This window comes from Lissotriton helveticus, chromosome 11 (genome assembly GCF_964261635.1).
Source record: "Lissotriton helveticus chromosome 11, aLisHel1.1, whole genome shotgun sequence".
Lineage (NCBI taxonomy): Eukaryota > Metazoa > Chordata > Amphibia > Caudata > Salamandridae > Lissotriton > Lissotriton helveticus.
In genome coordinates this window covers 989,600,779-989,623,172 of record NC_136072.1, presented here as the reverse complement: position 1 = coordinate 989,623,172, position 22,394 = coordinate 989,600,779, and the positions used below count along the sequence as shown (strand labels likewise).

The 22,394-nt window shown below is 44.3% G+C and overlaps 1 long non-coding RNA gene across 3 annotated transcripts in view; it reads right to left on the bottom strand.

Annotated features, from left to right (window-relative positions):
- The window catches only part of LOC144792371 (uncharacterized), a 97,821-nt gene extending 90,176 nt beyond the window's left edge, over positions 1–7,645 (bottom strand). For all 3 annotated transcript variants that reach the window (XR_013602547.1, XR_013602546.1, XR_013602545.1), the window contains exons 1-4: positions 7,426–7,645; positions 7,249–7,332; positions 7,047–7,139; positions 6,786–6,885 (exon numbers count right to left, since the gene is read on the bottom strand). This is a non-coding gene — a long non-coding RNA (uncharacterized LOC144792371). The remainder of the gene's footprint in view (positions 1–6,785; positions 6,886–7,046; positions 7,140–7,248; positions 7,333–7,425) is intronic.
- Positions 7,646–22,394: the final 14,749 nt, after the last annotated feature.

The window sequence follows — 22,394 nt, the reverse complement described above, 5'->3', positions numbered from 1 at the left end:
CCAGCCCAGGTGGACCGGACCGCACCTCGTCCTTCTTTCCACAAGATCAGCTGTTCGAGTGGAGGGGAAGAAAAACTGGATCCACGGGATCCACTGCAAACGGATCCCTCTGCCTCTGCCGTATGACCAGTGGGTCCAGAAGGGTGTCGCTGACTCAGAGACTGAAACCGTGCCACGTTTTCTGCCTTTAACCCCTTCAGTGCTAATGACAAGGGTAACTCGTCATGGACTTTCCATTGATTTCAATGGAAAGTCAATGGAAGTGCATCATGTGCCTTAGCAGCCAAGTGGTTAAGTGATGCACGTGTAAAAGGAACACTGACTGAACAAGAGAGTGATAACATTTTGCAACCAGCTGTATCATCATCAGTTCGATTGGACACTACAGAGCCCGAACTCCTGTTTCAGGATCAGACAGTACCTGGAAAGAAGCGCTATAATTTGAGGCCGAGACCTATGGACAAATAAAATTCTTTTTTTTTCCTTCAAGTACTATTTTTGAAAGTGCAGCTCTCCCATCTGAGAAACTTGCTTATTTTTGTTTTTCGAACCGCCATCCGGGTTCCGCTGCTAGGGCCGCGATTGCCCAAAGTCTTTGGGATGCAGCTGACGACGTTAGGTCGACAGTTCTGGTTGGTCCAAGGGAGTTGCCCTAGACTGACAGAAGCATTCCTTAGCAGAAACAACCTCCCATCGCGGGCAGCACTTTAGAGAGGATGGAGTTTTTCGAGATGGAGAGACCTGCCAAGGAAATGAACTTTAAACACAGATTATGTAAAATGATGACAAAGAAAAGTTTTTTGATATTGTGCATTTTTATGTTATTCAGTGTGATGATATTTTTATTAGGATATGTTTTATTCTCTTTTCAAGTGACATTTGCACCCACTACATCGCCCATACCTCCTCCGTCTACTGTTTCCCCTCATTCTTTTCAACCCCTTCCTGAACATGAATCCGCTAGGAGATTAGAATTTATTAATAACTCCTTACTAATTACTAATAACTTCACTCGCAGCTGGGGCAGTCCCCCTCTACTGGAAACATGCAAGAGTAAAAGCATTACTGAAAAAACCCAACCTCAATCCGGACGAGTGGGCTAACTACCGCCCTATTTCTCTGCTGCCCACAATTAGCAAACTGACTGAAAAGTATGTCAATTCTCTGCTTTCCACCCATCTAGAAAGCCATAATTTATTGCATTCCACCCAGACTGGCTTCAGATGCAAACAAGGAACCGAAACGGCTCTGGTGGGAGTCATTGAGGAAGCGAGAAGGATTGTAGATGAAGGTAGTTGTGCAGCCATATTATTATTAGACCTCAACGCGGCCTTTGACACCGTTAATCACCCTATTCTGATTCAAAGGATGGGTGATGTGGGTGTCACTGGGACCGCGCTGAAATGGCTGCAATCCTTCCTCTCTGACCGCACATTCTCTGTGTTTGAGGATGACATCTCTTCCCCGCCTGCGCATCTTCGCTGTGGCGTCCCCCAGGGTTCATCCCTCAGCCCTACATTATTTAATATCTACATGAGGCCTTTGGCTGAGGTGGTGTTACCCTGGGGGGTGCAACTAGTGACGTATGCTGACGACACACAGCTCATTATCACCCTTTCTGATCAGTTGTCATCCTATGATAAACTTTCCTCTTGCCTTGGCAAGGTTCGTGAGTGGATGGATGCCTCCTTCCTGAAACTCAACGGAACAAAGACGGAGATCATGATGTTGGGGCATGATGCTCCATCCACGGTAGACGGATGGTGGCCTACCTCCCTGGGTCACCCCCCTTCTCCCAAGAAGAAAATTAAAAGTTTAGGGGTCTGGTTAGATCCGACCCTCAACTTTTTGGCACAAGCGCAGAAGGTCGCAGCGACTTGTTTTGCCTTGATGAGATCTTTCAGAAAAATCATGGATTTGCTTCCGTTTGAGGCAAGGAGGATTTTAGTCCAGGCCCTGATTCTAACACGCCTGCACTACGCTAATGCAGTATACTTGGGAGCACCTGTAGGGACACAGGGTCCTTCAGACGGTACAGAATTGTGCTGCCCGGATGCTCCTAAAGATTCCACGTAGAACGTCCGCCAGACCAGCACTCCGACAACTCCATTGGTTACCAATACAACAAAGGATCGAATTTAAGGCGATGACTATGGTTCACAAAGCCTTGACCAAGACAGGTCCTGGTCTAATTCAACCTCTGTTCTGCCCCTATCAAACCAATAGGACCCTGAGATCTAGTAGTAAGAACTTTCTGGCAGTCCCAAGAATAAGGAGAACCCGTATGGGCGGCAGACGTCTTTCTGTCCAAGCAGCTAAACTTTGGAACAATCTGCCGGACCCTATTCGGATGGAAGAGAACCATCTTAGGTTTAGAAAAATGTTAAAAACCTTCCTATTTCTTTAATCTCTCGGGTGATGAATTGGTTCACTGCAGCGCTGGGATGCCTCCGGGTAACCACGCGCTATAGAAATGAGTATTCATTCATTCATTCATTGATTTGTTCAGCTCTTGCATCAACACCAACTTGTAATGAACACGACTAACTGTTGGGTGTGTGGTCTTATGCCTCACACAACGGATAAAGGTATCCCTTATCTGGTCCTGCCTTTCAGCCATAATGGTTCTGTGTGGGCATACAGAACAATGTTCATATATGCTCGTGAAGTCCACCCCCTACGTTCTGTAAAAGACAATCCTAAAAATAGTGCTCTAGTTAAGGGTATAGTCAACATGATTAAGGAAGATATTTCTTATGAAACTACCCCCGAAGATGAGACACTTGCATATATAGGATGGAACGTGACCGGATATGGAGCTACTCTGAGTGAGAAACAGCAAGCTAAGAGATCGTCCCCGATTTGGATTGTACCCCATCAGGGTCACCTATGTCTGCAAGGTACTGGCAAGAATCCCAGAGCTCAGTTAGGGAAGAGTGTCTGTACTGAAACGTATGTTTTTGGGTCTCAGACTTCCCCTGCGTTTTTAGCAGCTAAGGGTACCTATTTCATCTGCCATGACAGAGCCTATACATGGTTGCCCCCTGACTTTTCGGGCTCATGTTTTGTTTCGTTCCTGTTGCCTCCCACCTACACAGCAGCGGCAGATTACCACAAGACAAGGGTAGTTAGAGGTGTCTTGAGTAAAGAAGACACTGCAGGTCAAGAATTTGGGGACTTCGCAAAGGGTTTTCTGCCGTTCTGGGGACCCATGGTTAACAGCAGGAACATAAGGCAATTGACAAGGGCGGTTGAGTCCACTGTAATTGAAACTGCTGGTGCCCTTAGTAACTTGACTGCTGAGCTCCAGTCGGATCGTCTTATGACCCTTCAGAACAGGGTCGCTTTAGATGTCATACTTGCAGACCGAGGTGGGGTATGTAAATTGATCCAATCGAGTTGCTGTGTTTTCATTCCAGATAACGCTCCAACAGTGTACCAGGCCATCTCCAAACTGCATAAGATTTTCGAATCTATTCATGTGGATAAAGGAAATTGGTCATTAATGGGGTGGTTCTGGGAACTGATATCCGGCTGGGGATGGAAAATTCTGATGGTCATTGGGATGGTTTTAGCCATTCTTTTCCTGTTCTGTCTGTGCGTGCAGTGTGCTCCTGCAATATGTGGCCTCTGTGCTACATCATGTGTAAGGAAGCCTCTATCAAGAGACGAACTAAGTAATAGAATGATGTTACAGCAACATCTCAATGACTTTAGGAATATAGACCTGGACTCAGATTAGCATGAGATTAGGTTAAATTGCCTATGTAAGGGCAAAAGGAGGGTTTGTAGTTCTGAAAATTCTGGACTCGTGAAATAATTCTGGACTCGAGAATTAAACTTTGTCGCAGCATGACGATTTTTATATCAAAAGACCGAGAATGGCTAGTACACTATGAACAAGCATTTTCGTCATATTCGAGTGACGATTTCACCTCGAAATCGTCATTTTCGTCCTGAACCCTCGGCTTCCATTTTGTGTAGGGCAGCCATTTTGTGAGTTGCCCTCAACATAGGCAAGCGAATTAAGCCAAATTCGATTCCAAAGGACACGTACACCTTAATTGACTTTCCTGTGACCTGGGCAAGTTGGAACCATTGCCCCAGGCCAAACCTGTTTGGTCAGTTCCTCTCCCAGTGGCCGAACGAGATAGCATCAAGGCACAACATGCCATAAACCCTTTTCATCGCACACACACCCTGCCGAATCTTGCTCACACCTGTCCCTGCTCTTTTCTCTCTCACTTGCTTTATGATGGGGAGGTGCCCGTTTTTATTGGGGGTCCACCGATATCTGATGAGAATGTTGGGCCTTGCCGGGTAATTTGTTGTGGGCTGGGTGAACTGCAATGTGGGCTTGTCATCATGACTCTGCTTTTCCTTTGTAGTGGAAACATTGAATAGTATACTAAAATTCGAAGAATGTTTGCCCAAAGCACAATATTTCGTATAAAAAGATAAGCCTGACTTTGTAAATTGGAGCAGTCTCCTGAGAATATACATCCCGTGTTGTTGTACTTCTAGGACCTGTTACTTGGTTGCAGCCAATAAATTCGATCTTTGACTTCACCTAGAAGACTCTGAGTTTCTGTGGTCTGAATCAGGAAAGTACTTGGTCTTTGGGTGTACCCTGACACCGCTGGGTTACCGGTTCGGTACCGGTTCTGAAAAACCCAGTACCTCATTTTCTCTCAAACAAACAGACAACATTCATCCCCAGGCACCCACAGTAGTGTGCGCACATTTATCAGAAGCATGCTACAGTGCAGGTAGTTGCAATCTGCAAAGCAGTGTGGAGATTCAAGGTGGCCTCGCTCTCTGGGAATCATGGTCACTGAGCAGTCCCCTTCTTACACCCCTTTGCCTTTCATGAATTTATAGGAAGGTCCACTGGAGTTATGTGACTGTGGGGCTGCAGGGCTTTTCGCATAATTGTACATTTGCCGCATTTGCCACATAATCCATCCATCATCTGCCTCATATTCTGCATAGTTTACCAAAAAAAGTTTCTAGCTCAGTTGAAAGTTAGAAAAAAACATAGCGACATGTTGCCGCGCGGTGGAAAGACCTTCGCAAACATTGACTGGTCACCTTTCTATAACTTATTGCTATATTTGGGTGTTAAACTCGTAGTAATGGAGGTACAACTAATGCACAGACAGTGCTATTAAGTTTAAAAATTTCAAAATCTATCTATATCTATAGTACTATTATAAAGGAAGAACCTTGCACCTTTGAGGCGGGTAAACTCGGGAACCACAGCGCCAATCCACACACCCGATACATCATTGTAATCGTCAGGGTGTGCAGATGGACATAGGCTATATAAAGTATAAAAATATGCGTTATTTAAAAAATTAACATTAAAAAAAAGTAGTCCCTTCGAAGTAGCGCTGGCCGCGACCTGCGTGCTGACGTCAGGAGCGCGGGGAGGAGCGGCGTCCAGGAACGCGAGGAGGAGCGGCGGACATGGCGCCGGGGAGGAGCGATGACGAACGGCGGAACGGCGGTGAGGACCGGCGGGAGGAGCGGTAAGCGGCGAGGAGCGGCAGAGCAGTGAAATGAGGAGCACGGGGGAGGAGCGGCGGCTGAGGTAAGGGTCCGGGCAGGTGGGGGTCGGGGCAGGCGGGGGACGGGGCGGGCAGGGGCCCGGGCTGCTTGACAATGTCGGGGCGGGCGGGGGGCCGGGCTGCTGCACAATGTGCGGTGAAATGAGGATAGCGGGGGAGGAGAGGCGGCTGAGGTAAGGCTTCGGGCAGGCGGGGGTCGGGGCAGGCGGGGAACGGGGCGGGGGTCGGGGAAGCCTGATTGCTCCCGGACAAGGTCGGGACAGGCTGCTAGTTCATCATATTAAATGATGATGCATATAGGTTTTCCTCCCATTCTTTGAGGTGATCCTCCTCCAGATCGTCAAAGGTGGGGAATATAAGAATACGTAATCCTCTGGGTATTCTCTTCTGATCCATATAGTTTTTGAGGGTTATGCCTTCCCATCACTTAGACAATTCGGCTTTGCGTAACCTTTCAAGTTTTAGGAATTTATCACACAAACTAATCTTTTTATTTACATTGCTGCTTACGGTACTGCTTGTTTTGTTCATCTGAAAAACCTCTGCCGCTATCTTATCCCTGTCGTCATCCATAACTTCGTCCTCGTGCACCACAACCCTATGGAAAAACTGTAAAACTCAGAACTTGGCGATTAAGGGTCAACTAATGGGCCACTAGAGAGCAATTCAAAAAATTAATAGTGTTACGCTCTACCACCCTCAGAGGCACTGTCCTACCTCCACGTGCATAATGAATGAAACAAATTTAGGAAGGAGCGTACTAATAACACACACTTTTCATATAATAAATTCAAATCATATTAACAATTATTCCAGAGCTTCTCCTGTATTTGAATATTCAATTTGTTTCTTTTGATAAGCCACGAAAGATCACAATGTATTCAACAGCCGACGCGTTTCGTCCCGAGCAGGGACGTCATCAGGGCTGTGAAAAAAGTACAAAACTGAAAAATCACTCAAATAGTCATAATCAAGTAAAGTACATAAGTAATCTAATACAATTTGAACTACCTAACGTGTCTACTGCCGTTTAGCAGACTATGTATCTAATACATCATCCCTGATTAACAAATCTGCATGCCTACTAAATCACAACAGATTACCACTACCTATTGAACATTCTAAACACCGCGCAAGGTCTATAAAAATTCTACATTACATGGAGCTTCATTTTTTTGCGGCAACAACATCACTTAACATGATATAATGGCTCACCTTGAACAACTTTTTATTTTGTCCAACCTTTGTATTGCACAGAAAATCCTGTCCTGATAAGATTATTCAGAAGGCGACCCAAAATTCAGATTTGTGGAATCTAAAGTGACAATAAATAAATTCTCAATATTTAATGCAAACTTATTGCACAATTTCTATTATGCTGGCCCCTAATTATAGTCTCCTCATGTCACCCCTCTATGTCAAAATCATCCCTCTAAGTTCCCAAAAGGATCTCACAACTCAGTTAGCTATATTTACCTACATATCCCTCTGTGAGTATTCCTTGTAATCCTCCAATATCACCGTGCCAATGCACAATCGAAAACAACCTGATAATCCCTCAGTGGAGCGCTGAACAAAAACAGAAAAATAAACACAATCCATAATTATCCAAAGACCATGAAACTATGTCTAAATTGCCCTGCAAGAGCTGTCCAAATCAACTGGTAAAGCTCCTCACCTTGTTCAATTTTATAGTGCGGACTCCTTTCTGGTTCCCCTCATATTCAAATATCTTTAGTGTCTCCATATCTTTATTCTTTTGCTAAAATAAAAAAACAACAGAGAGCGATCTATTACCCCAAAACAACTCGTATAATCTGTATTCCAAACGAAATACTTCTATTCCGCTTCTTACCTTACGTATTTCTCTTACTCGCCTCCGCTTCTACATCTCCGCACTGAACCGTTCAATGTGAAAACATCCCCTGTGTAGTTACCCTTTATACTGCGTTACACCAATCAGTGAACGCATTCAATCAACTTCGTGAATATCAAACACCTGTATATGTCTTTAGGGTTCCTCTCTGGTCCACCAGTCCTATTCCTTCCGTTGTAAACATCCCTGTTCCGCTATGCCCCATTCATTTCCTGTTAAATCATACTATCTTCTAATAGGCTAATACGCGGAAACTAACTACCTCATTGGTTCCGAATTATCCAGTCTCGGCTTCTGAGTGCCGAGTAAATGGCCGCTCAAAGCCAGCTTTCTGTTATGCACCCATTATGCTCCCGAAATACAAATGATAGCCCCCAAAACAATCTGTAACTTCTATTCTGCTTCTTGCCTTACGTATTTCTCTTAGTCGCCTACGCTTCTACAATTCCGCACTGTGCTGTCCAATATAAGACCATCCCCTGCGTAGTTACCAATTCTACTCCATTTCAACAATCCGTGAAGTCATTCAATCTACTTCGTGAATATCAATCAAGTACCTGTATATACAACTGGGGTTCCTCTCTGGTCCACCAGTCCTATTCCTTCCGTTGTACACATCCCTGTTCCACTCTACCCTATTAATTTCCTGTTAATTCATACTGCCTTCTAATAGGCTCATACACGGGAACTAACTATCCCATTAGTTCCGACTTGACCAATCTCGGCTTCTGAATGCCGAGTAAAGGCCGCTAAAAGACAACTTTCTCTATTGTACCCATCATCCCAGGATGTAAATAATAGTCCCGAAAACAATCTACAAGTTCATTACCTAAATCTAGTCAAACCTAGGGCTTCTGATACCAGAAAATATTCTTGTTAAGATCAATTGATTGATTGAGAATTTATTTATTGTCACTTTAGATTCCACAAATCTGAATTTTGGGTCGCCTTCTGAATAATCTTATCAGGACAGGATTTTCTGCGCAATATAAAGGTTGGACGAAATAAAGGTTGTTCAAGGTGAGCCATTATATCATGTTAAGTGATGTTGTTGCCACAAAAAAACGAAGCTCTATGTAATGTAGAATTTTTATAGACCTTGCACTGTGTTTAGAATGTTCAATAGGTAGTGGTAATCTGTTGTGATTTAGTAGGCATGCAGATTTGTTAATCAGGGATGATGTATTAGGTACTTAGGGCCAGATGTAGGTAATCTCGATTTACCTACTCTTAAATACCGAATCATACCGATTCGGTATTTAAAAGTAGGTAAATGGGATGTAGGTAATTTCCCTTTTGAAATTACCGAATCGGAATGATTCGGTAATTACCGAATCGGTATTTACCGATTCGGTAATTGCCATTGATTCCTATGGGCCTTGAGGCCCATAGGAATCAATGGCAATTACCGAATCGGTAAATACCGATTCGGTAAATTTACTGAATTTGCAAGGGGGACAGGGTGTCACTTTGACACCCTGTTGCCCCCCTCAATTGTGCATGGGTGCACATGTTGCTGACATACATGCCCTTAGGGCATGTATGTCTGCAACATGGCACATTTTTAAAGCAAAAAAAGGGCTTTTTGAAGGGTTTTCATTATTTACCACCAACTTCTAGTTGGTGGTAAATAAGGAATTCTTAAACCCTTGTAGCACTGATTACAGTGCTACCTACATGTTAAATTACAGAATCGGTTATTTCACCGATTCGGTATTTTACCGAATCGGAAAAATTACAGATTCGGTAAAATTACCGATTCTGTAATTTGACATGCCACTACATCTCAATATCCAAATACCAGTCGGAAACGGCCAAAAATCGGTATTTTCGGCCGTTTCCGACCGGTATTTGCCTACCTACATCGGGGCCCATAGTCTGCTAAACGGTAGTAGACACATTAGGTAGTTCAATTTGTATTAGATTACTTATGTACTTTACTTGATTATGACTATTTGAGTGATTTTTCAGTTTTGTACTTTTTTCACAGCCCTGATGACGTCCCTGCTCGGGACAAAACGCGTCGCTGTTGAATACATTGTGATCTTTCGTGGCTTATCAAAAGAAATAAATTGAATATTCAAATACAGAAGAAGCTCTGGAATTATTGTTATTCTGATTTGAATTTATTATATGAAAAGTGTTTGTTATTAGTACGCTCCTTCCTAAATTTGTTTCATGTTAAATACCTTGTAGCTCTTTGAGCATAATTTCTGTGTTTTTGACGATGGTTAATGGCTGGAATGCAAAATCACCTGTAACTTTCCAAGGAAACATGGTTTTATAATAAAAGTAACTTGACTTAGACTAGTGCGATCCGAAACATCTATACTTGTTTTTTATGAAAATTAGATTTAGACGTATAGATGGCCCAAATAAAAACCAGCATTAACAAATCAAATAGGTCTTTTAATTTGCAGACACTTACTTTGGTCTACTAGTTTGCCAGGAACATTCCAAAATGGCCGTCCATGCATGTGCATGCAAGCTTTAGTCAAAGTATAAGACAGTCATTAGAAGGTGGCTCAATCTTTGCAATTATTTTTTAAGTTACCATTCTAAGAAAGGTATGGTCATTTTAGAAAGGTAAATTAAGAAATAGTGTGTGCGGGATGGTCCGAAATAAGAACAAGTGAGCAGCCTGGTAGTGGTATGCTGCTGCTCAGCCCGCCCAAAATGTATTAAAATAAACTCCAAAAAACTGTTGAACTCAGCGTAAACAATAGTGTCCTCATAGCTGTAGTAAAAGAAGACAAGTGGTTCATTCAGAAACAATATAGAGAGGTAATGCTTTCAAGGCGCAATATGCACAAGAACAGGAGAAAAGCCATCAAATGAGAAAGCGGGATAAGCGAGGGGCTGGTCTGAAACTAACATTGTGTTTAATTTATTGTAGACAACAGATCTTCGACAACAGACAGCTAAAGCAGAGATTTAATGTAAAAGGACCCTACCACATCCCTGAGTCTGTGGACCAGAGGCAAATGTTTACTTTTACTTTGGCACTTGCTATTGCCCTAGATGCACAACGTTTCAGGCATTGCTCCACCTCCCGAAAGAAGTGCCTTGTTTTGAGTTTCTGATTTGTTTGATTGCTGTTATCTGTGGTGTTTAATTATTTGTTTACTTCCTCATAATGTGGGTGTACATGTCTCCTACAATAAAGACAGATTTGAGGCCAAACATTATAGGCTTACCTGTTTACGCACATTCTTTTAAGAGGAAACCTAATCCGTCGGTTTGCTCCCAGCCTGCTATATCAATCTTTATTCAGCAAAATAACAGTGTAAAAATTATTCATGCCAAGCCTCATATCCTACATGGGAAACATCCTTTACAACGCAACTTTTACCACTCAGTGCCTTTACGACGCAACTATTACAACATATGTCATTACAACGCATTGCACTGGGGGGCGCTCTAGGATAGGGAATGGATTTAATTTATTATCCAACACCTTCCCTACTATCCACGGGGACTGGAGTTGGAATAGTAAATTAAACTATTCACTATCCCGCACCCCTGAGCACTATGCGTTGTAACAGCATGCGTTGTAAAAACTGCGATGTAATGGCATGCGTGGTAAAAGCATGCGTTGTAATGTCATACATCCATCCTACATACTTAGACTTGAAATGTATTTGTTCACAATGTGAAAAAAAATCGTTCTGTATTTTTATTACTCTGTGATTGTTTTGGCAAAAACTATGATTTGTCCTAAAACACACACCTTGATGATTATGATTGTTTAAAGATATTTTTCAAAATAAATGGGCTTACCTGTGATTGTCTTTAAGTCTTGTGTCTGAACACATTTTTACTGTTGTTCCCTTTGGCTTCTTTCACGATTGAGGTTATCAACGGGTTTCAAAACGTGATGCAAACACTTGGGAGGGATTAGTCAGAGGTGACCTGACTCTAGTTACAAATGTTCGCGTAAGACTCATCCTGGAATCCTCACCTGGAGTGTTGAGTGTTCTTTGATTCTACAGGTTTCAAGCCTTGCATCACGTGGTGTTTAATAGTGGCTACAACTATCCTCTGTGCACAGCAGGGGGTGATGCACCTAATGTAGAGTAGCGGGTGCAATCTACCACCCTCCAACTCTAGCTCTCATGCAATAGTTCAGTGGTTTACATACTGCCTGAAGCCATAAATGTGTAGGCTACAGGTCACAGGTCACTGGTCTTCGTGCCATGCGACTTGCTTTAGCTTCACTGTACTTAAAAATTTACCACTTACTACAACATTTCAGTTAAAATGTATATTATTAATAAACAGATTTAATACTAAAATGTATATTATTGTGTTAGTAAAGGGAGGTACAACGCAACACCTGCTGCTGTATATTTTTGTTAGGTGTCTCTTACTCCATGTTGTTATGTTTGCCAGTCATTGTATGTTGTGCTGTTTATCTGAGACTGTGGTGCAGTTATTGCAGCCGGCAGCATCTTCCTAGCAGTCTGTGCTAATAGATGTGTGTCGTGCTGGTGCTGCAGTTGTGTTTTATTTTTCTGCATAATGCAGTCCTGCAGTGTGGCTGTGTGTGTGTCTGATCTCTGTCCACCTCTAACTGATGCTCGTGTTACTGGCGCTTGTGCTCTGCTGCCCCTTTGCTTATACACTAGGCATGCTCCAATGCAAAGAAAGGGAAAAAACTTTCACTCTCCCCAATACAATACTCTTTCTCACCCTGTACCTCTCTTAATATGTCCTCTACCTTCATTCTGACTCATCCCGAACCCCACTCTACTAATATCATCTCCAAAATAACCCTTTCAAGACTCTTCCCTCCTCAGCTCACCCCAATCCTCATTTCACTACTATGATATCCCAAACAACCCTTTCTAAATTGTTCCCTCATGTATCTCTCCCTTGACTCATCCCAAACCTCTTTTTACTATGATCTCCTTCATCCTATTTTAGAGACTCTTCCATCCTCCATCCCTCCTGTTTTACTCATCCCAAACCTCATCTTACTACTATGATCTCCCTAATAACACTCTCTAGACTCTTCACTCTTCTATCCCTTCATTATCCTATTTAATCCACCTAACAGACTCACATGTCCACCGTCCACATTAACTCATATTTCCCTATACTAATCGACCATTAATCCTTTTGGGTTCCGGAGTAGCGTGCTACTCCCCAAAATGCGTTGTGACGCCTCGTTGGTGGTAGTAAGTACTATCTATATCAATACAGGTACAAGTACAATCTACCTTTAATTGTGCTTGTGCCCTCCCTAACAGAGGCACATGGTACTTACCAAGGTGGATAATGAGGGGATGTGTTGGGGTGGCAGTGGCCATTGTGTTTTGACATGGACAGCATTTTATTATTTATCTTAGTCTGTCTGACCAAAACCTCATTATTGTTCTTGAAAAAACAAGATGCCTTTGCACCTGTGTTTCCCAGGGGGCTCATTGTAAGTGGAGCAGGTGAGCCTAACTCATGATAGGTAAAAGTGTATTTTGAAATCTACTGTTGAATGTGCTGAAGTGGTTCAAACATATCCCTCTGTGGGTTTTGTAGTTCCTAAACACTCCTGTGTCTCGGATAGTTGCTCTCTAAGGGTGGAGAATGCTTGTGCCACTTTTAGGCAAGCATTTGAGAACAGAGCACGTGGCATGTCCACAGTGTGTATCAGAGGCAGGGCTGACTTTAGGGCGGTTCGACCAGTGAAGCCGCACCTGGCGCTTATTTCATGGGGTGCTGTGTTTAAATTTAACGTAGGGATTTCAAAGCACCTGATGCAGAGTTCCTTGTATGTCCAGCAGTTTTCAGGCAACAATAAAAATGTCAAGATAACTCTGGTGATTAATGAACCTGCTGGAGAGATCAAAGTTTTGTCTAGAAGCAGTTTTGACTCATCATAAAGTAGCGCAGAGGGTTATATGCCCGCTGCAAAGAACGTGTAACATGCAAATCACACTACTGTATTTTATGTGGATAGCTCAGTGGGTTACTTCTTTTGTCACAGAGATCCCTTTGTTACTTTCAGTTTATAAATCACCATCCTAATATAGCACAACAACCCATGAACTGTCATCAAAGAGTTGTATACAAACTGCATGGTATAGGTTAGAAACGTTATGATTTTCTCCCATTGTTTCATTATTGCAATTTTGCTAAAAAAAGGTTTGTATGGGTAGAAATACATTCTTATTAGTAAAGCCAACACCAACCATTGTGGTACATATTAAATCCTGACGTTGTGCTTCTCTAGAACAAACAATCTTGAAATATACAGTGTGGATGAGGTGATTCTTACAGCTTGTAATCCTCATTGACTTATGTAACATTTCCTATAGACCAATTTACTTATTTTTTTAAAAACAAATGTATTTAAGAGGTTTTATATAGCGCTAGCCAGACCCGAGGGTATCGGAGCGCTTTACAGCATATAGGAGAAAAATCACATAAAAGAGACTAAAGTAAACATAAGTGTTCAAAAGTTCCAGTGTGCTGTGCGTCCGAGGTGCGCATTGAGGAAGAGAGGTTCTGAGGTAGTCTCGATGCGTAGAAAAAGTCTTGGGCTAAGTCTTCCACCGAGAGGTGAAGGACGAGGAGGGGGTTAGGGGACGGGATGAGGTAGGGAGTGGTGGAGCATTGCCTGGTGGCTGCAGAGTGCAGGCTTGGGTGTTTCGGATTTCAGTTCGGGAATTCACGGTTGAGGTATAGGTCTTTTAGGAGTCTTTTGAATTTTATGAAGGAGGGAATAGTCCTGATATCAACCGGGATGGAGTTCCAGATTTTGGGTGCGTTTCCTGCGAAGGAACGTGCCACAGTTTTTTGCTTGCTTGTTTTAAAAGGAATGAGTAAGAGGGTGTTGGATCTCCTGAGGTTTCTTGACTGGCCACCTTTTTTTTTAGCTTGGAGGCCAGGTATTCCGGTTTCCCTGTGTGCAGGGCTTTGTGTGAAAGGAAGGCAGTTCTAAAGCTGGCACGCATTTCCACTGGGAGTCATTTTAGTTCTATAAGTGCGGGAGATAAGTGGTCATATTTTTTGACTCTGGTGACCATTCTGGCAGCAGCATTGAAAGTTGTTTTGAGTGGCGCTAAGTGGGAGAGAGCTGTACCGGAGAGAACTGCGTTCCCATAGTCCAGTATAGATAACACCAGTGATTGGGTGGCTTGCTTGAGGTCCATGGGTGGTGTTATGTGGTCAGCAGTCTAGTAGTTGAGTGGGTGGAGCTAGCTGGGGATGAGGGGAAGAGGAGGAGGATAGACAGGATAAGGGTAGTCAGAGTAGGGACAGGGACCGACCAAGAGGTAGCTAATAAAGCTGTACATTAAAAGTATCTGTCGTGTCTGTCATCATTGCATTGAAGACACGACAACTGGCCACGAGGGTGGGATGGGTGCATCTGCCACCCACAGGACCCTGAAGGAGTGCCCTGTCCTGAGCAGCGTGAGAAAGAGAAGAAACGCTGCCGTGGGAAGCGAGGCTGCCGCCTAGATTGAGAGGCCAGCAGCACATGCCCCTGCTCCACAGTCAAGCCACTGTGTAGAGCCCAGAAGGAGAGGAAAATAAGAAGCGCTGGAGCGCTGAGGAGAGGTGAGGTCGATCGCGCCAAAACGCGACTCACCCCCGATGCGTGGGAGTTGGCAAGGTATTGCCGAGTGAGCGCGGGACCCAGAGGAGCCCACTGGGAGCCCACCCCAGCCTTCCTGAGAAGCCTTGTTCAAGTGAGGAGCGCAGTGAAAGGCAAGTGAAGCCTGCGGAGGCGCCAGAACAAAAGCGCCGATTTCGCCGACATCGGGTCTCACCCCCGATGCGTGAGAAACGGCACGCGGCGAGCGGAAGACGCTAGAGCCTGCCCTGGCCTACCTGAAGGGTGGAAAATGGCCCAGAAGTGGATGTGGAGCTGCCAAATCCCTGCTGCTGGAAGAGGGGACCCTCGGTGAGTGTAGAAAGAGCCCGAGTGGGACTGAAGCTGAAGAGGAGCTCAACCCTCGTGGATGACTGGTGGCGGCCATCTTGAAGTCAGGCAGAAGTCAAGGACATCCCTGTGAAGTGAATGGGCGGCCATTTTGAAGTCAGGCAACATTGGAAACTGCAAAACAGGCACTGACAATTGCAGAAACAAGTATTGGTACATGCAAGATTGAAGTAGTGACAATAGCCAAACAACCATTGACAACTGCACAGCAAACAAACACGCGTAAAGGCAGAAAGGAAACGAGAGAACAAACCCAAATAAACGCAAGAGGCGCGACATGAAAACGAGCATTGGCAAATGCAAGTGAGTGGAAGAACAAGCACCGGCAAGCGAAAGGTGACGAGCAAGCCTAAGCAAATGCAAAATACAACAGTGGCACAAGCTGAAGAGAGCAGAAGGCAGTGCCAGAAACAAGTGAAGATCGCGAAGATTGCACTTAATGTAAACCCGATTGTAAATGAACACTGCAGACACTGGTAAGTGCAAAGGATGCACTGAAGACATAGACTGAAAATGCATGCACTGAGAATGCAACAAACATAGGCAAAGGCAAGTACCAAGGTGCATGTTCAGCACCATGTGAAGACCAACAATTCAAGAGCAACAGAGATTAATAAAACAAACGTTCCAGAAGCGTGAGTGGACAAATATCAAAGAAGCCTTCTCTCATCAACGAAGTGGAAGCGCGAGAAGAAGAATAAGGGAACAGTCCTGCGACATTGTCATGCCAGCACATTCCACCATCATGTCGGTGAGAGAAGAAACACATACATCGAGCCCCTGCATTGGAGTGCCACCCCCAGTGACGCAGACCGGCAACCAGAGTCTGGCTCCAGAATGGAACCGGTGGCTGGAATCACTGGATGCATTTCTTGACGTTACCGGAGAGCGAAGAGATAGCAAACGTCTACTACTACTGCTCCAATTGGTGGGTCACGAAGGCCGACGCCTGATCAGAACCTTTTCAGCAAAGGATACAGGAACATATAGAAAACTCAAAAGAACGATACGTGCTCATTTCACCACAAAGGAAGATGTCGATCATGAACGCATCGTTTTCAACGCAGCACGGCGGGAACCAAGGGAATCACTATCAGACTTCATAACGAGATTACAAAAATTAGTACGGTACTGTCAATTCAATACATTCACAAATGAGGAAGCGGTCCGTCTCCGGGCGATTGAGAGCTGTTTAAAACCAGACGCACAGCGCAAGATACTTCGAAGGCAATTCCCGTTAAAGGAAATCATCAGGAGGGCTAAAGCTGGAGAGCGAGCCGAAACAAGAGAGCTGTCAAGAGAATTGCATGTCAATGCAAGAAAAGAAGATAAGTATAAGGAGACATCCCTCGTGTCAGAGCATCAAATCCAAGAGGCAACTGAAACCCGAAAGAGGGAGGATGAAGGTAGACCAGCGACAAGACAGCGGGAAAGACAAAGTGACATGAAGTACTCTGAGTCAACAAAGCGAAGACAAAAGACTGAGATGATCCAGGATTATGACATCCCCACCGACATAACCTCAGGGAGTTATTCAACTTCAAGGAGCCACTCAACAAATGATACAAACTATTCTAAAAAGGTGTCAAGTGGGATGGATCACATGGATAGAACCGAGGTCAGCCTGCTCAACAAGTATGAAGGAAAGACAAGCCACAGAACGCCGGACCAGTCATGTCAACTCTGGGAGCCGCTACACAAGCACGCCCGAGCAACGCGCGGGTCAACAGAAGAACCATGTAGCCGAAGAAAACAACACTCCCAGGACACAGACACCAGGGCCCTCAACAAGCGAGAAGAAGAAAGAGACCTCACGAAGCTGGGTGATTCACTCCGGCACCAGAAAATGATAGGCAAGCACACTCATGATACCAGTGAAAATGAGGAAACTGGGAAGAGACAAATGACATCATACGAGAGGGGCAGCGACAAAAGGCCCTGGGATCGAACAAAAGAAATAAACGCCTGGTTGTCAGACAGTCTCTCCACGGACACAGCGTGGGAGACATGTCGAGAGACATATGTCAAGAAATGTCCCAAAGACACTTCTGACTCTAAAAGCAGTTTGTCACAGTCTACCAGCTCAAGAAGTCTATCAGTCAAACCACACTTGAAAGAAGGGTCCCGAAGGAAATCAGCGAGAGACTTCTCTGAGTCAAAAGACATGTCGGTACGATCACTCGGATCAACGGACTCAAGCTCACGAAAAACCCCGTGGTATCGATCACCTGAGCGGACAGTGGACTCAGAGACTGTTCCACCCATCCAAAGCGACACATCCCACGCCGATGGCTCGGAACAATCGATCACCTCGTCAAGCAACTTGTCCGGTCCGTTGCAGTCTTACCCGGACCTGACGAGGATACCGTCACCCCTGAAGGGGTTTGCGAGGTTGACTCCAAGGGATTTCGGAAGAAAGACAACCATATGGGACACTGTACATTGGCGGGAAAAAGGACCGTCCCATCACTCCGTCAAAAAGACAAGGTGTGGTGGCAAAGATGGATCAGCATCACGAAGACAAGAGGGGACGAGAACGGAATGTGCCCATGCCCCAATGCTCAAGGAGTTCAACACTGACAAACGCGAGTGGGAGCAGACAGGACCGATAGATCCTGCATATGAGTCCCAAAACCGAACCAGGACACTCAGTGCTCCATTGTCCGATATGCAGGGTCGTGAGCACGAGAGCATTGATGCCCTTGAACTAATGGACAAAAGAAGTGAACTCACAAACGGATGCTTAGAAAAACAAGTGCCACAATGGAGAACAGACCGCCACTGCCACGCTGAGATATCAGTAGTCACACAGCAAAAAGAAATCGTGACAACTGTGGACTCTGAGAACGAGCGGTTCACACACAATGTCCCACATCTTCAAGAAAGCGCTCCTGTGGTCAAAGACGTCTGTGTTGAGACAACAGAAGGATCAACCAAAGACAGGCCCATCACTGATTCGACTCTACTGATGCTTGAAGACCGGATTGAACCTGGACTCATGCATGGAGACACCTTCCTGTGGCCCAAACAGACTGTCTGCCGATTCATGGGGCTGAACGGACAAGTGCGAACGTGGTCGAAGTTAATTTCATTTTGTTAAGAAAGGGGGAGATGTTATGTGGTCAGCAGTCTAGTAGTTGAGTGGGTGGAGCTAGCTGGGGATGAGGGGAAGAGGAGGAGGATAGACAGGATAAGGGTAGTCAGAGTAGGGACAGGGACCGACCAAGAGGTAGCTAATAAAGCTGTACATTAAAAGTATCTGTCGTGTCTGTCATCATTGCATTGAAGACACGACAGGTGGGATGAAGGGTTTAATTTTGTTGAGAAGCATCAGATTGTGAAAAGCACTCTTCGCGGAGGTCTTAATGTGTTTGGTCATGGTTAGTTTTTGGTCGAGGGTGATTCCTAGTGATTTTACAGAGTTGGCCAGGGTGAGATTACCGTTGAGGGCCTCGATTGCTTTCAGCCACTTGCAGGTTTTCATCTTTGTTGGAGATGAGGAGGATTTCGTTTTTTTCTTGATTGAGTTTAAGGTGGTTTGTTGATAGCCATTGTTGAACTTCTTTAAGAGTGTTGTTGAGTCTTAGAATGTTGTTAATGGAGGAGGTTTCCAAGTAGATCTGGGTGTCGTCTGCATAGGTGGAAGGGGATGTTGGCTTTTTTCAGAATGGTTGTGAGGTGTTCCATGTATATGTTGAACTGTTGAGGGGAGAGTACTGAACCTTAGGGGACACCTCTGTTGACGGGGAGTAGATTGGACGTAAAGGATTTGATTTTTATCCTTTGGGAGCGACTGTGAAAGAAGGAGGGGAACCATTGAAGGACTACCTCATCTGCGCCTACTCGATCTTTGAGAGCCTTGATGAGAAGATTGTGATCCACCGTGTCAAAGGCTGCCGAAAGGTCTAGGAGGATGAGTAGGCAGCATTGGTCAGAGTCAAGGGACTTGAGGATGTCATCGACGATGTTAAGGATCGCGGTTTCAGTGCTACAGCCTTTTCTGAAGCCCGATTGGTGGTGGTCTAGCAGGTTGATATTGTCAATGTGCTGATTCAGTTGACGGAGAAAGCATTTTTCGAGGATTTTGGCTAGGAAGGGGAGATTGGAGACCGTTCTGATGTTGTTCAGGTCATTGGTGTCTAGGCCTGGCTTTTTGAGTAGTGGTGTTACTTGGCCGACTTTGAGACAGTCTGGCATGTTTTTAAGGAGTTGTTTATGATTTCACACCATAGTGGTGCAAGGGAAAGTTTCAGCTTTTTGGTCATTTGGGAGGGTACAGGATCGAGGATGTGGGATGAGGGCTTGGAGGAGGAGATTAATTTGAGAATCTCAGCTTCAGGTACGGGGTCGAAGGATCTCCAGGCTTTCGTGGGGCGCAAGCTAGAGGTGATTTCGATTGCTTGGGCTAAGTTTTTAGAGGCGGGATTGAAGATGATGTCGAGTGATAGCTCGATCTTGTTGATTTTTTCGTTGAAGAAGTTTGCAAAGTTGTCACATAGGTCTTTGGAAGCTTGGCTGGGGTTGCAGAGGATTCGGAAGTTTGTTCCTTGGTGATTTTAAAGAGTTCTTTTGGCCTGTTTCGCATTGTCAAGAGCGGTGCAGAAAAAGTAGGTTTTTTTCAGTATTGATATGTTTTTTGTACTTTCTTCTTGCTGTTTTGAGTTTCTCACAAAGGCTAGAAGAGGGATTCTTTCTCCATAGACGTTCTGTGGCCCTAAGCTGCCTCCTTTCATTGCTAATGTCCTTGTTGAACCAGGATTTGGAGGGGATGTTCCTGGATTTTTTCAGTTTCAGGGGGGCTAGTTGGTCTAGGATGGAAGACATAGTTGTGATGTACTGGGATGTGAGTTCTGTTGTTGAGAGACCGTCCTGGGAGATGGGGAGGAGGGTGGTTATTTTTTTCTTCTAAGTCAGCCATGTTGATCTGTGTTAGGTCTCTTGTCTATGTGGGGGGGGGGGTCTTGAATGGGAGGTTGGCACATCATCGGTTGCGAGATGCGGAATAGGGTTCCATGATGAAATATCGATTACTAAAACATCGACCTACAAAAATATCGCCACAAATTCATCGTCTACAAAAATATCGTCACCATATACTTAAACAAGGATTTACACAAATATCGATATTTTTTTATCGACTACATAAATATCGACTACTACATTATCGACAATCTTTAAAATAACATTACCTTCTACACTAATATCGACAACACTAATATCGACTACCTTTCTACTTATATTAATATACAAAAAATATCGTCATTTCCTTTATAACCTGAAAACTGAAAACTGACCCTGAACCCTAAAAATAACCCCTTTACCCAAAAACTGAAAACTGACCCTGAACCCTAAAAATACCCCTTTACCCAAAAACTGAAAACTGACCCTGAACCCTAAAAATACCCCTTTACCCAAAAACTGAAAACTGACCCGAACCCTAAAAATACCCCTTTACCCAAAAACTGAAAACTGACCCTGAACCCTAAAAATACCCCTTTACCCAAAAACTGAAAACTGACCCTGAACCCTACAAATACCCCTTTTCCCAAAAACACAAAACTGACCCTGAACCCTAAAAATACCCCTTTACCCAAAAACCCAAAACTGACCCTGAACCCTAAAAATACCCCTTAAAAAAAACCAAACATATTACATTTTTACCATTCTATACATATTATTTACACTACTTTTTTTTCATTTTCTCGATATTATATTGAACGATATTTCTCTAAACGATATTCTATACAACGATATTTTATTTTGACGATATTTTTGTCATTATACAAAATCGATATTTACAACAACGATATTTCCTTCAACGATATTTTTTAAAGTCGATATTCTTACCTCGATATTTATGCTAGTCGATATTATCCCGTCGATATTCCTGCTTTATACCGCGGAATAGGATTAAGTGGTCGTTTGACCAGTCGACCGGTAAGATGTGGTCTATTGTGTGGTCTATTGTGATTGCGTCGTGTTGGGCGATGATGGCATCCAGGTTTGCTCCTTTGTTGAGGGTTTCTTCTGAGCAGTGCTAGATAAGGTCGTTGTTATGTAATAGCTCGTTCAAGTTGTGGATTGGTGCGCTGTTTTTATCATTCCAGTGCAGGTTAAGGTCGCCCAGAATTAGGTTGTTGCTATCTCGGAGAGAGCAGTGAGCAACCAGGTCTGAGAGGTGTTCCGTGAATGTGAAGGTATTGCCTGGAGGATGGTATAGGAGATGACAGTGTAGCGGTTTATTGTTGCTGGTGTTAATGTTGGTTGGTAGGCATTCGAAGGAGTTATAGTTGAAAGTGTTGAGTTCGGTCACGGACAGGTTGTTGTTGTGAATGGTTGCTAGATCCCCACCTTTTTGGTCTCTTCTATCTTTGTTGATGATAGAGAAGCCCGGGGGTACGAGCATATCCATGATTGGAGGAGAGGTGTCATTTAGCCAGGTCTCTGTGATGAAGGCTATATCAATGTCATGGTTGAGGATGGATTCAGCTAGCTCTGTGGCATGTTTAGTGACTGATCGGCAGTTTATGAGCATGCAGTTGGTCAGGGGTGTCTCTTTTTTTGGTTCCTTTGTTAGGGGGGTAGTTGGGATGTTTATGAGGGAGGGTGGGGGTCTAGTGGGTTTCGGAATGGAGTGATCACTTCTGAATCCAGTGATTACCTGAATCGAGGATTGGTGCATGTGTGTAGAGGAGGTGGTGCACGAGGAGGCCAGCTTGGTTGCTTCATCAGAAGACATGGCTTCCATAGTTCTATTAGGTCTTGGAGTAAGGTTCGAGAGGGGGGATAAGGTCCAGCTGGGTCACGGAGCCTTGAGGAACCTTTGGTGAGTGTGGTTGGAGATGATAGGAGTAGAGTGGGGGTTTAAGGTGGGCTTATGGAATGTAGCAAGGTTGCTTAGGATGTCGTTCAGGCCCTGCATTATAATAGCCATTTGGCTTTCAATCAGGGAGAGTCGGCGTCCTGTCTCTTCTTGGGGGGAGTGGGAGGATTCTGGGTGGGG